Below are 13,788 nucleotides of genomic sequence, written 5' to 3' on the forward strand. Positions count from 1 at the left end.
GGATGATATTCCGGCAGTGCAGGAGGGAGTTGGTCAGGCTAATGTGGCCGAGCCAGCGGGTCAGCAGGCTATGAGTGCCTTGGCACGAGAGATAGCAGGAGCTTTGGGTATTCTCAGAGCTGGGAATCAGGCAGCTGAGGCAGGCCTTCTTTCTTGAAGAGGGAGTTCTTCCGGTCTAATCCGGACGAGTTTGTTGGAGATCCGAAGGAACCACTGAAGGCTGACGAGTGGTTAGAACAAATGAGTAAGATGTTCGAGATGCTTGGCATCGAGGACGGAGCTTTGAAAGTGACCTTGGCATCTTTCCAGCTGAAGGGAGATGCGGGTCAATGGTGGAAATACGAGAAGGCTCGTGTGGGTGGTACATGGGAGGCGTTTGTGAATGCTTTCCAGGAGAGGTTCTTATCTGTAGTTGCTAGGGAGAAGCTGAGGGATCAGTTTAGCCGGCTTAATCAGCAGGGTATGTCTGTGGCAGAGTTTGAGGCCACTTTTACTAGTTTGTCTAGGTTTGCACCTGAGTTGGTGGCGTCCGAAGAACGCCGTTGCTATGAGTTTGAACGGAAGTTGAGGCGGGGCCTCAAGTTGAGGGTTGGTAGGTCTTACATCCGAGAGTATAGACACTTAGTGGATGCTGCAGCTCATATGGAGCTTATGATGCAGGAGGAAGACGAGGAGAAACATAGAGGCTCCAAGCGGGGCCAGGAGGGTCAGGGTGATGGCAGAAGACAGAGGGGTTATAACCCTCAGCAGTCTCAGGGTGGAGTTGTTAGATCGACCTTTCCAGTACAGAGTGCAGGCTCGGGGAGAGGTAGTCAGGGAGGCTTGACTTGTTTTACGTGTGGCCAGCTGGGTCATAAGTCTTCGGTTTGCCCGCAGAAGGGAGGGGGTCAGCGAGCTGCTTCCTCTTCAGCTAGACCTCAGGGCCAGAGTCAAGGTAGGGGCCAGCCCTTGTCTTGCTATCAGTGTGGTCAACCTGGGCACTTGAAGAGGTATTGCCTGCAGTTGAGTGCTACTTCAGGAGCGTCTGGTTCTAGGCAGACGCAGAGTTATCAGCCAGCTCAGTCTGTGCAGGCCTCGAGGGCCAATCCGGGAGCTTCGTCATCCCAGTCTGTACAACAGTCGTATGCTCCGAGGGGTGAGCAGGTGGATCAGGGGCCTACAGGGCCCGTGTATGCTGTTACCGCGCAGGATCTAGTACCGGCTCCATCAGTAGTGAGAGGTACTTTTCTGTTTTGCAACTCGGTTGCTAGTGTGTTGATTGACACGGGTGCATCTCATTCTTTTGTATCTGCTGCATTTGCATCTGTTTTGGAGTTGGAGTTAGCACAGTTAGCATCTCCTATTTGTGTAGTGTCACCTCTTGGGGGTGAACTGATCTTGAAACAAGGTGTTAGAGGTTGTGATATAAAGGTCGCCGACCATAGGCTCCCTTTTCCCTTTGTAGTTATGCCCATGAAGGGTTTTGATGTTATTTTGGGTATGGACTGGCTATCGTCATACCGGGCTGTTATTGATTGCTACCGCCAGAGGGTTACATTATGTACCTTGAGCGGGGAGTGGTTCCATTTCTTGGGAGACCGGGCTGGTAGTGTTTTGCCACCGGGGTATGATTCGCGAGGGCGGAGTGAGCTTAGTGGTCTACTTGCCAGCTTTGAGAGTGGTGAGTGTGATGTGACCCAGCTTGTGTTGCCGAGGGTGGTTTGTGAGTATTCGGATGTCTTTCCCGAAGACCTGGCCAGTTTGCCACCTCACCGAGAGATAGAGTTCTCTATTGATCTAGTACCCGGCACGGCGCCGATTTCTATGGCACCTTACCGTTTTGCCCCAGCAGAGTTGGTTGAGTTGAAAGTTCAGCTCCAGGAATTGCTAGATAAGGGCTTTGTTCACCCTAGTGTTTCATCGTGGGGAGCACCGGCCCTCTTTGCTAAAAAGAAAGATGGTGCCTTAAGATTGTGTATCGACTACCGGAAGTTGAATCGGGCTACGGTCAAGAATAAGTACCCTATGCCCCGTATAGATGATTTGTTTGACCAGTTGAAGGGTTCCCGTTGTTTCTCTAAGATAAACTTGAGATCGGGTTACCACCAGTTGAGGGTCAGGGAGGAGGATATTCCTAAGACGGCATTCCGTACGCGGTATGGCCATTATGAGTTTTTGGTGATGCCATTTGGACTTACCAATGCACCGGCAGTCTTTATGGACTTGATGAACCGGATCTTCCGGGAATTCTTGGATCGATTTGTAGTCGTTTTCGTGGACGACATCCTGATTTATTCACCTTCAGAGGAGTAGCACGAGGAACACTTTAGAGTGGTGTTTGAGTTGCTTAGAGCCTATAGGCTGTATGCCAAGTTTGGGAAGTGTGAATTCTGGCTGAGGGAAGTCAAATTCTTAGGCCACGTGGTATCCGGGAAAGGGGTGTCTGTTGATGCGTCCAAGGTTGAGACAGTGCAAGATTGGACTCAGCCTAAGAGTGTGTTTGAGAGCCGCAGTTTTCTGGGATTAGCTGGGTATTACCGTCGGTTTGTGAAAGATTTCTCCAGGCTAGCTTCGCCGTTGACTAGATTGACTCGGAAGGGAGTCAAATTTGTATGAAGCGAGACTTGTGAAAAGTCGTTCCAAGAGCTGAAGGTTAGATTGACCACTGCTCCGGTCTTGGTCATTCCGGAGAGAGGGTTGGGTTACGCGGTTTATTGTGATGCCTCACGAAAGGGTTTGGGTTGTGTATTGATGCAAGAGGGGAAAGTGGTAGCTTATGGCTCACGTCAGTTGAAAATTCATGAGAAGAATTACCCTACACACGACCTAGAGTTAGCAACAGTGATTTTTGCCTTGAAGATTTGGAGGCACTACCTTTACGGTAAGAGGCTCGAGGTGTTCTCGGACCACAAGAGTTTCAAGCATCTGTTTACACAGAGAGACTTGAATTTGAGGCAGAGGAGATGGATGAAGTTCATTGAGGATTATGATTTCGAGTTGCACTATCACCCGGGAAAGGCCAATGTTGTGGCCGATGCCCTTAGCAGGAAATCCTTTAGTGATGTAGCTTGTATAGCCATCCGGGAATGGGGAATGTTGGGTGTACTTGGCGAGTTTAATTTGCATCTGGGCGAATCTGTTGAGGCTGCGGCCTTATTTTCTGTTGTTGCGCAGCCTACACTTGTGAGTAGAGTGTTAGAGGCACAGAGAGGTGACCTTGAGGTAAAGTCCTTCCGAGAGAAGATCTCCAATGGGAAGGCTGAGAAGGGTTTGACGGTGTATCCCGACCTGAGTGTGAGATACCGAGACCGTTTGTTTGTGCCGGAGTCTTGCCGAGAGGAAGTACTCCGAGAGTTCCATCATTCACGCCTTGCGGTGCATCCGGGAGGCACTAAGATGTATCGGGATTTGGGTCGCCAGTTTTGGTGGCGGGGTATGAAGAGAGATGTGGCAGTTTTCGTGTCTAAGTGCCTTACTTGCCAGCAAGTGAAGGCCGAGCATCAAAGGCCAGCGGGTTTGTTACAACCCTTGCCTATTGCGGAGTGGAAGTGGGAGCATGTCACTATGGACTTCGTTGTAGGTCTTCCGAGGACTCAGCGGGGTAGTGATGCTCTTTGGGTGGTTGTAGACCGGTTGACTAAGTCGGCGCACTTTATTCCCATGCGCGTGAGAGATTCGGTAGATCATCTCGCAGACTTGTATATTCGGGACATAGTGAGATTGCACGGGGTCCCAGTGACGATCGTCTCAGATAGATATCCTCGTTTTACTGCTAGGTTGTGGCAGAGTTTGCAGAGTGCCTTGGGTACTAAGTTGACTTTTAGTATGACTTATCATCCTCAGACTGACGGGCAGTCCGAGCGTACTATTCAGATCCTTGAGGATATGCTTCGGGGTTGTGTCCTTGACTTTGGTGGGACGTGGGAGAGGCACTTACCATTGATGGAGTTTGCCTACAACAACAGTTTTCAGTCTAGCATCAGTCTGGCACCGTTTGAGGCCTTGTATGGCCGACCGTGTAGGTCTCCAGTTTGTTGGGCCGAGGTGGGTGACGCACCTTTGTTGGGTCCAGAGTTGGTTAGAGAGACGACGGAGAAAGTTGAGCTTATCCGTAGGAGGCTTGTTACAGCCCAGAGTCGTCAAAAGAGTTATGCCGATCGTAGGAGGAGGCCTTTGGCGTTTGAGGTAGGTGATCATGTCTTTCTGAAAGTATCACCTAGACGGGGGTTGATGAGGTTTGGGAAGAGTGGGAAGTTATCCCCTCGATTTATTGGGCCTTTTGAGATCCTTGAGAGGATTGGTGAGGTTGCTTATCGTTTAGCCTTACAGCCGCAGTTGTCCGGAGTTCATGACGTGTTTCATGTGAGTATGCTTCGAAAGTATGAGCCGGATCCATCGCATGTGTTAGATTGGACCGACTTAGAGGTAGATGAGGATGCCTCGTATGAGAAGAGACCGGTTCGGGTCTTGGATAGGCGGGATCAAGTCCTACGTGGCAAGACCATCCCTTTGGTTAAGGTTTTGTAGAAACATCACGGAGTGGAGGAAGCCACTTGGGAACGTGAGTTGGAGGTCCGCGAGAAATATCCGGACTTGTTTATTGATGAATAATCTTGTATTTAGATTTTGTAATGTTGTTGGACTTAAGAGCTTTATATATGTCTTAAGTTGTAAAACATTGATAATGTTTTGGTATTAATGGAAGTATGTTGTAGAACTTACCTTGATATGGGAGTTGATTATGATATTGCATATTTTGGCTATATTGTAGAGTTGGAGTTGTATCGTGTATATTGATTATGATATGAACTGTGAACCATGTATGTGGAAATGGTTGAAAATGGAGGGAAATTGCATGTTGATAATACACCTGTAATATGTTGTGTTTTGCCTCTTGAAAGGAGATGGGATCGACCAGTAATGGGTTGGGTTGTTTAAATATTATGTTGCAACACTGTTGAAAATTGAGAAAAACCTGTTTTTGAAAAACTTGTGTTTAATTTCGGGGACGAAATTCTTTAAGGGGGGGGAGGTTATAGCGATCCCGGTTGTCCCTTTACTGTTCTGTTGTGTTCCGAACTCGGTTTCGTGAAGTTGGTAGTGGTATCTATCTTGTTGCCGTCCTTTAATTCCAGTTGATTGAGTTTAGGGATGTTTTGAGCAGGGTTGCTACAGGTTGGTTAGGCCTTGGTTTCAATTCCTTGTTGTCCAGTTTTTAGGCGATCCGCTCGAGCGGGTCTTCTTGCGCTCGAGCGGGGATTGCACACCTCCAGTATTTCGTGTCCCTGCAAAACTTCTGCAGATGTGATTTTTACACTCGAGCGGGTTTGTTTACGCTCAAGCGGTGGCGCTCGAACGGGTCTGTTGGCGCTCGAGCGGGTAGTACTTTCTGGATATAAGTTCTGGGAGGGGAAAATCTACGCTCGAGCGGACTGGTTTTCACGCTCGAGCGGAAGTGCTTTATTCTTGTGTCTTGGCGCTCGAGCAGACCTTATTGCGCTCGAGCGTGTACAGATTTTTGTTCTTGGCGCTCGAGCGTTGTGTTCTCCGCTCGAGCGGGTCATACGTATATGAGTTATCCGCTGGGTGATTTTAAATCACTTTTTGCTTTTCTTTCTCTCTCCTACTTTTTCTAAAAACCATTTTTGAGAGCCTCTCTCTCTAGAAACTCCCTTCTCTCTAGGGTTTGATCTAGTTAGAGTGTCCTCCTTCTCTTCGGTCTTTGTAAAAGTTGTGTTGATCGTCGAGGGCGTCATTTTGATCCGAGAATCTTGGTCTTTGGAGCACTTTGGTTTTGGTCTCTTCTCCATCCGAGCTCTAACTTCGAGGTAGGGATATCCTACTCCTCTTTATGAGCTTTGTCTTTAAATCTTAGTATTTTGAGATGTTGGGGTTTGTTTGGTGATTTTGTGAAAGTTTGGGGGCCTTGGTGTAATTTTTTTACAAAAGTTGGGGTTTTGGCTATATAAAACCTAGATGCATGTTTAGCATGGAAAAGTGAAATTAATGTTAAAACATTAATGAAAATGGAACCTAAGGGTTGTAAATGTTAATGATGGAAAATGCCCTAATTACATTGGTTAATTAGTTTGCACAATTAATTATGAGAAATGAGGAATTGACTTGGAAAGGCTTGGGATGAAAGGGTGTAGTTGGATCATTTATCACTCACCTAGTTGAAATGTTGATTATATATCCATTGTTGCATTTATTTTCTGTATAGAAATAACTGCTTTGGGCTATCGGTGGAGGATAGTCTTGATTGTTGTAGACAATACATGATGATTAGGCAAACTGAAACTAATCACTGGAATGGGTCATTGAGCATGACGGTTGAAAGAATACATTAAATTTATGTATGGTGTGATGATGTGTATAATTATTGTGTATATGCATTGTATTGTGTTGGAGGAGATAGGGGATGTACTCCACGGTTTAGGGGAAGATAGGGGATGGACCTCTAAACCGGATGTTGTTGGGAGGAGATAAGGGATGGACTCCATAGATAGAGCTCATATGCTTATCTAATAATGTGTTGACAGAGCTCATATGCTTGTCATTGAAAGTGTGATAGTGCTCTTATGCATATCTATGGAAGTGATGATATAGCTTGTATGCTTATCTGTTGATGTGTGATATAGCTAGTATGCTTATCTATTTCGAAATGGGAAAGTGCTTGATATGAGTTATTGCCTCATGTGAGTTGTTTGGCCAGGTTCTGAGCCATGGTTGTAAATTAAGAGTTTAAAGGAATTGGAAAATAAATTGTAATATGGACTTGTATGTCATGAAACCGTAAAGTGTGACAAGGGAAAGTATCAGTGTTTGGCCATCTATCAACTGCTAATCTTTTAGTCATGGTTCATATTTGGTTTAGTATATTTCTACTGGGCTGTGGCTCACCCTATATGGGAATATCATTTTCAGGTACAGGTAGCATGCCACCTCCAAGGACTTAGCTTGGGAGGCTAGAGGCGGACACACTTTTGTTGTCTTATTCCTTTTGATGTATTACATGTAAATTCAAGCCAAGGGCTTAATATGTAATTGAGTTAGTACTCTCTTTTGTAACCAAGTGTTAACTTGGAAAGCTGTAAGCCCGTAGGGCATTTGCTTTTGTTGTTAACATGTAATACTTTTGTAATGAAGTACTCTGATGAATAGAAGAATGTAAAACTTTGTATATCGTTGCATGTCTATACTAATGGGTTTAATGTTGTTATTTTGAGGGCGTTACACAATTCATAAATGAAAGGAATAAAATGAAATTCACTAATAATTGAGGGGGGATTAGTGAAGTTAACCCTAAAAATGAGATTAGCTAGTAGTTGAGGGGGGTGTTGGTGTAGTTAACCCTAGAAACAAAGACAAAGATGGAAAGTGGAAGGGAGTGGACAAACACACTACACTATCAAGATAGCAACACTGGTTATTCTTTGTGAGTAGATAGATATTATGGGTAAGTACAAGTTCTTATCTTGTCTAGAAAAGAGCCGCCCAACTTACATGCTATATATTAATGATATATATTCTTTTTGGACTAAGTCTAGTAGAAAAATGTTATACATACGCAAAAATAAATGATAAAAAATATTAAAAATTAGCATATTATATAAGGGGGGATTATTAGGAAATCTTTTTTTAAATATTTGTATTTCAATTAGTTCATAATATATTTTTATATTTTAATAAGTTCTATTATTTGGCAAATCTTAGTTATCATATTTAAAATATTTTATGAACAATATTACTCTTACAAATATTTTTTGAATACTTAATAACTTGGTAATGTGAACATACATATTTTACAGTGGGGATATTCACATTGATGTGTAAATGTTCACATTGACAATGCATATATTTGCATCATGAAACATTCATACGGTCAATATGAATAATATTATTAGGGGTATTTTAATAATTATGTCACCCATAAAATTTGTTAAAATATAAAAAAATAATTTGGACTAAGTAAAATATAAGTAGGTGAAGAGTGATTTATGAATAAATGCCTCTTAATATAATGAGATTTTGTTTTTCCCTTTTAATTTTTGGGATGTGGTTTGTTTGTCCCTTTTATACATAAATAACCTTGGAGTGAAAGTACTGATCCATATTAATCCAATTCTCTCCAGTTGGTGGTTGTTGAGTCAGGTGCCTATTGAAAAGATTATTCTTTTTTTAATCCAAATCGTTTATATTATAGATTTTGTTTAAAAAAAAAAAAAATTTTGAGAAAATCAAGTTGTTTAGAAGTAATTGATATTTTTTTTTTTAATTTTTTTTTTTTTTGAGAACGAAGCACGCATGACATTAATAATTAAAATTAGAACTACACACCTCCCTACCTTAATTATACTATGAAAAGCTTACTACAATATATAATATCCCTAATGGTGGATGCAACCAGCCAATCCACATCAGTCCCCTTCTGCTGGAGAAGCCTTATCAAAACTTGGCAATCTGTCTTTATAGTGACTTTTCCTATCTGTTACCCCATTGCCCATCGAATTGCTTCCAAACATGCTTTAGCTTCAGCCATCAAAGGAGATGGAGAAAATTGTACTGCTGCTACACCCTTGGCCACTTGTTTGTTGTATTCATCAAAGCATATCCAAGCTGATCCTGCCTTCATTTCATGTGATTTCCAAGATCCATCAATTAGAAAGGTCCAAGGTTTTGAGCCTCCTCCGTGATCTTCCACTTACTGCAAAACAAACAAATCAGTTTGGACTTCCATTGCCTGAGTAACATTAAAAGTGTGTGCATGATTTTCCAAATGACTACAACGCATAGCCAAAAGAAAAGATTCATTTGCCGCCGCAATTGCTTCCTCAAGCATCAACCCATTGTTATTGCATGCATAGCTGTTACGCTGCAACCATATTGCCCACAGTATAGCCACCGAATTAATAATAACGTTGTCATCTTTAATTTGCTCTATCCAATTTTTGAACTACATTGTTAATGTATATATTAGATTTAGATTTATATTTATCTTCTTGTATTGTAGATATAACTTATCTCTATCTCTATCTCCTTGTATCTCTATCTCTCTCTATACTTATCTAGGTTTTTGTTCAGCTTATAAATACAGACTCTCTTATTGTATTCTACTCAATATTATTATATAGATACATAATTCTTATATTTCTTTCAACCATTCTAATATGGTATCAGAGGTTAGGCCTTGAATCTTAGCTCATCTTTTTTCCTGCTCATTGCCCGTACACAGTGGCATTATAGCACCTCTCTTCTGTCTCATCAATACACCATTCGTTGTTCCACAACATTGTTTCGTCATCATTTTTGACCAAAATTTTATAAATATTTCATCAAAATGCTCGGAATTGTGCCCTGGTTCTAACGTCGCCAGGCCGGCCGCTAAAATCCTCCGTACGCACCCTCGTGCACCTATTTTCTCCTCGACGCGTCTAGCCTTTCGCCTCCACTCTCACATGCGCCAACACGTGCCCCTCCTTGCACCCGCGTGCGCCGTCCAGCTATCGTGCACCCACGTGCGCCATCCAGCTACTGTGCACCCGCGTGCGTTGTCCTGTTACCGTGCAACTGCGTGTGCTGTCCTGCTATCGTGCACCCGCGTGCACTGTCTTGCTATTGTGCACCCGCGTGCGCCATTTTCGCTTCGGTGCGCTGTGCGTCCTTACTGCTATTATGCGCTGCGTCTCTCCCTGCTATTGTGCGCCGCACCCCTTGCTGACACCATCCAGCTCCTGCTGACGTTATCTCTGCACACCAGACCCTTTCTCCAGCTATTTTTGACCTTCCAAACTTACTGGTATGCTTTGTTTTGCTGATTGTTGCTCCTATAGCATTGTTTTTCTCTATTTTATGTAGTGATCCTAATTTTTCGTAAGTCTTATTTATTATTATTATTACTTTATTTTATTTTTGACTTTATTAATTACGTGATTACATGAGAATTTAATGTGCTATTTAATTAATTTAATGTGTTATTTAATTATATATAATTAATCCAAATATTTATATATTTATATTTGTTATATAAAAAAAGAGGTGTTATATATATATATATATATATATTATTCTCATATTTATATTTATATATATTATAATTATGTTGTATTATATAATATAATATATTATAATAGTTTATTAGGTTAGAATAGGATTAGGTAATCTATCAAAAGAAAAGAAAAGAAAGAAAGGCGCGGTAGCAAAGAGAAAGTCACAAGAGAGAGAGAGAGAGAGAGAGAGAGAGAGAGAGAAATTCATCCAAAACCATAGGCAGCGCATGCAGAGAAGAGAGAGAGATAGCTTGGAGAGAGAATGGTGAGGAAGAGGAAAACCAAAAAAAAAAAAAGGAAAAAGGAAGAAAAAAAGATTAGGGTTTTGTTTTGGTGGTTCCATTAGTTCTTCAAATAATTATTTGATCTTCAAAAAAATATTGTGAGTACAAAATTCACTTTCTTTGATGTATATTTAATTCGTTGTTTTTATTTATTTATTTTTATTTATTTGATTTTGAATTGATTTCATTTTGCATGTAGATGATTGATCGATTTTAATTATTTTGATTAGTTGTGTATGTAAGGTTTAGGGTTTTTAGATGATTGCTTGATTTTAATTATTTGTTTAGTAGTGTATGTAAGGTTTAGAGTTTTTAGATGATTGATTGATTTTAATTATTTTGATTAGTTGTGTATGCTAGGTTTAGGGTTTTTATATGGATTTATTTTATGGTTGGAATCATACTCATGGTTATATGAAATTAAAATTAATTAGGAACCCATAGATAAATTCCTTATACTCCACCATGACTCCATGGATTATTGTTTGTTTGAGTGATGGTAAGAAAGAGTGTATAAAAAAAAGTGAGGATTATGAGATTTATTTGAATGTCTTAGGCGTGGCAATGTTATGTTGTTCTCATGAGTGAGATGTTTTGTATATGTATATTTTTGTCTCGTTCTCATGAGTAGACGAGTGCTTTGATTTACGCGCATACGTATATGCTAACCATTCGGGGGAGTGTAGGTCAAATTCGGGACGATATCCTCGTGCAAGTTTGGCTTCGGAATGGTGTTAGGTATACGGGAGGCACATGGGACATATGTGTAGACCGGCAGTGAAGGGCCAAAGCGGTGGAGTTAAGGTACAAAGAATTTAATTATGAGTTTATTGTTATAGTGTGAATTGTATTGATTTGTATATCTTGAAAAATAGTAAATAACCTCGATAAATTATGAAATTTGAGCAGAGGCATGTATAGGTGATTCTAGACAACTTTTGTGTTTTAATTTTTTATTAAAAAGATCAATTAGAACTTATAATCGGATGGTCTTAGTTATTGTAGTTATAGCGACCCCGGTCTTTTCCCATTTGATTATTGTATCCGGACTTAAGTTCCGTAGATTCTGTCATTGTATAATTGTTGTTGTTGTCCGTTATCTTCTCATTTGGAGTTATAGGATGTGTTGGGCAGGTTAGTTTCAGGTTGGTTGGGTTTAGAAACCAAGTGTTGCTGTCCAAAATTTTGGATCTTCGCTCGAGCGAGTAGTTGGTCGCTCGAGCGAGCTCTTGTTTTTGGTTCTTCGCTCGAGCCAGGGTTTTATCGCTTGAGCGAGAGTTTGCGTCTGGTATGGACCTGTAGCTTTGCATTCTTGGCTCGAGCGAGCTTTTCTTTGCTCGAGCGAGTATTTCTTGTGTCTGGTCGCTCGAGCGACCAATTCTTCGCTCGAGCGAGCCTGTCCAGTTTAATTAGACAGCAGCGGGTTTTGATCAGTTTCTCATCCTCTTTTTAGATTCCAAACCCTAAGGTCCGACTTCGCTCTCTCCCTACTCACCTTCTCTCTTAGATTTGATCCACTTAGGGGGTGTTTCTACCCTAGATCCTTCATTAAAAAGAGTGTGTGAGTCAAGGGCTTCGTTTTAATCTGAATTGTTGGTAGTTTGGAGCACTTTGAAGTTTGGGTCTCCATCTTCATCTTCTCTTTTGGGGCTATTTCTTCGAGGTAGGGATTTCCTACTCCATATTATAGGTTTTGTCCTAAGTTTTGGTATTTTGATATGTTGGGGGTTGTTTGGTAATTTTGGGAAAAACTCTAATTGTTGTAATAAATTAATTTGTATAATTAATTTAGGGAAAATTGGGGAATTTAGTTGAGTTCATGAAATTGAGGAATTTATTAATTAAATGGTGTAGTTGATTTGTTTAATCACTCACCTATGAAAATGTTGGAATTATAGTAGTTGATTCATTTATTTCCTGTTTAGAAATAACTGTTTTGGGCTATTGGTGGAGGATAGCTGTGATTGTTGTAGACACTGCATGTGGATTAGGGATAACTGAAACTAATCATTGATTAAGTCATAAATTTTAACCGTTGAATTAATACAGACATTATGTGAATTGATTGTGTGTTGTATATGTTATGTGTTTACATACATTGTTTTGTGTGGGAGGAGATAGGGGATGTACTCCACGGTTTAGGGGAAGATAGGGGATGGACCTCTAAACTGGATTTTGTTTGAGAGGAGATAGGGGATGGACTCCATTAGCATCACTTTTATGTGTGCTTATTTATATAGAAGTGTTTTTATTGATACAGCACTAAAATGTGTATCAATCTGGAAGTATGAAGTGTTTTGTTTTGAGCTTGAGTCTCATTTGTTTGTTGACATTGGAAGAATGTGAATATGATATAGATAATTCACTGTTGTAAGTTTGGCCAGGTTCTGTGCCATATTGATAAAGTTGGAAAGTAAAACGTGTCTTAGACAATAGTGTCATGAGACTGTAAAATGAAGTAATTGATTATCTTGGTTAACCATCTGTCGAATGCTATTGCTTTATTCATTGCTTATATGTGGTTTAGTATATTTCTACTGGGCTGTGGCTCACCCTTTATGGGAACATCATTTTTAGGTTCAGGTGATAAGCTACCTCCAAGGACTTAGCTTGGAAGGACTTGGATTCTGAAGACTATTTTCAGTTGTTTGCTTTTATTTGTTAGTACATGTAAACACTCAAGCCTAGGGCTTTATTTGTAATTGAGTTAGAACTCATACTTTTGTGTCCAAGTGTTGGCTTGGAAAGATGTAAGCCTGTAGGGCATTTAATTTGATGTTACATGTTATGCTTTTGTTTAGTAAGACTCTGATGAATATTATAATGAATTATTAAAGTGTTTTCTTTAAATAATGTATGTCAATGATATATATAAAATGGGTTAATTTTTAGGGCGTTACAACTTGGTATCAGAGCGTACCGGGTTTGAATACTTTGGGTACGTGGGAAGTGATTAGTATCACATTGGGTATAGAGACTTAGTGTAATGTTATATGCTTATGTGATAACATGTTTATGTGATTATGTGGGTATGGAATGTAGTTTCTAGGATGTTGATTGGACCCTTGAGTTTCTAGTAGTCTTGTTGGAAAGGCACTTGATCACTGCTGCTTCCAACCGGAACTATAGTAACGCATTGGGACAATCATTATCCGGGAATGAAATTCGTAGGTGCTTATGTGATTATGTGCTTATATGGAATGAATTATTGTTGTCCAATGCATTAGGACGTGCGTGTTTAGCTTCGGCACATTTGTTAATGTGCTAACGTCTTTGTTTTCCTTCATTAGGATGTCAGGACGAGGACGAGGGCGCGGTAGGCGTGGTAGGCCGGGTAGGCAGGAGGTGCCTGTGCCAGAGGAGATTCCGGCAGTTCAGGAGGGTATTGGCCAGGCCAATGTGGCCGAGCCAGTAGGCCAGCAAGCTATGGCCGCTCTAGCCCGAGAGATAGCAGGGGCATTCAGGGAGTCAGTAGG

The sequence above is a fragment of the Camellia sinensis genome, chromosome 9 (genome assembly GCF_055761805.1).
Source record: "Camellia sinensis isolate YWXY chromosome 9, ASM5576180v1, whole genome shotgun sequence".
Lineage (NCBI taxonomy): Eukaryota > Viridiplantae > Streptophyta > Magnoliopsida > Ericales > Theaceae > Camellia > Camellia sinensis.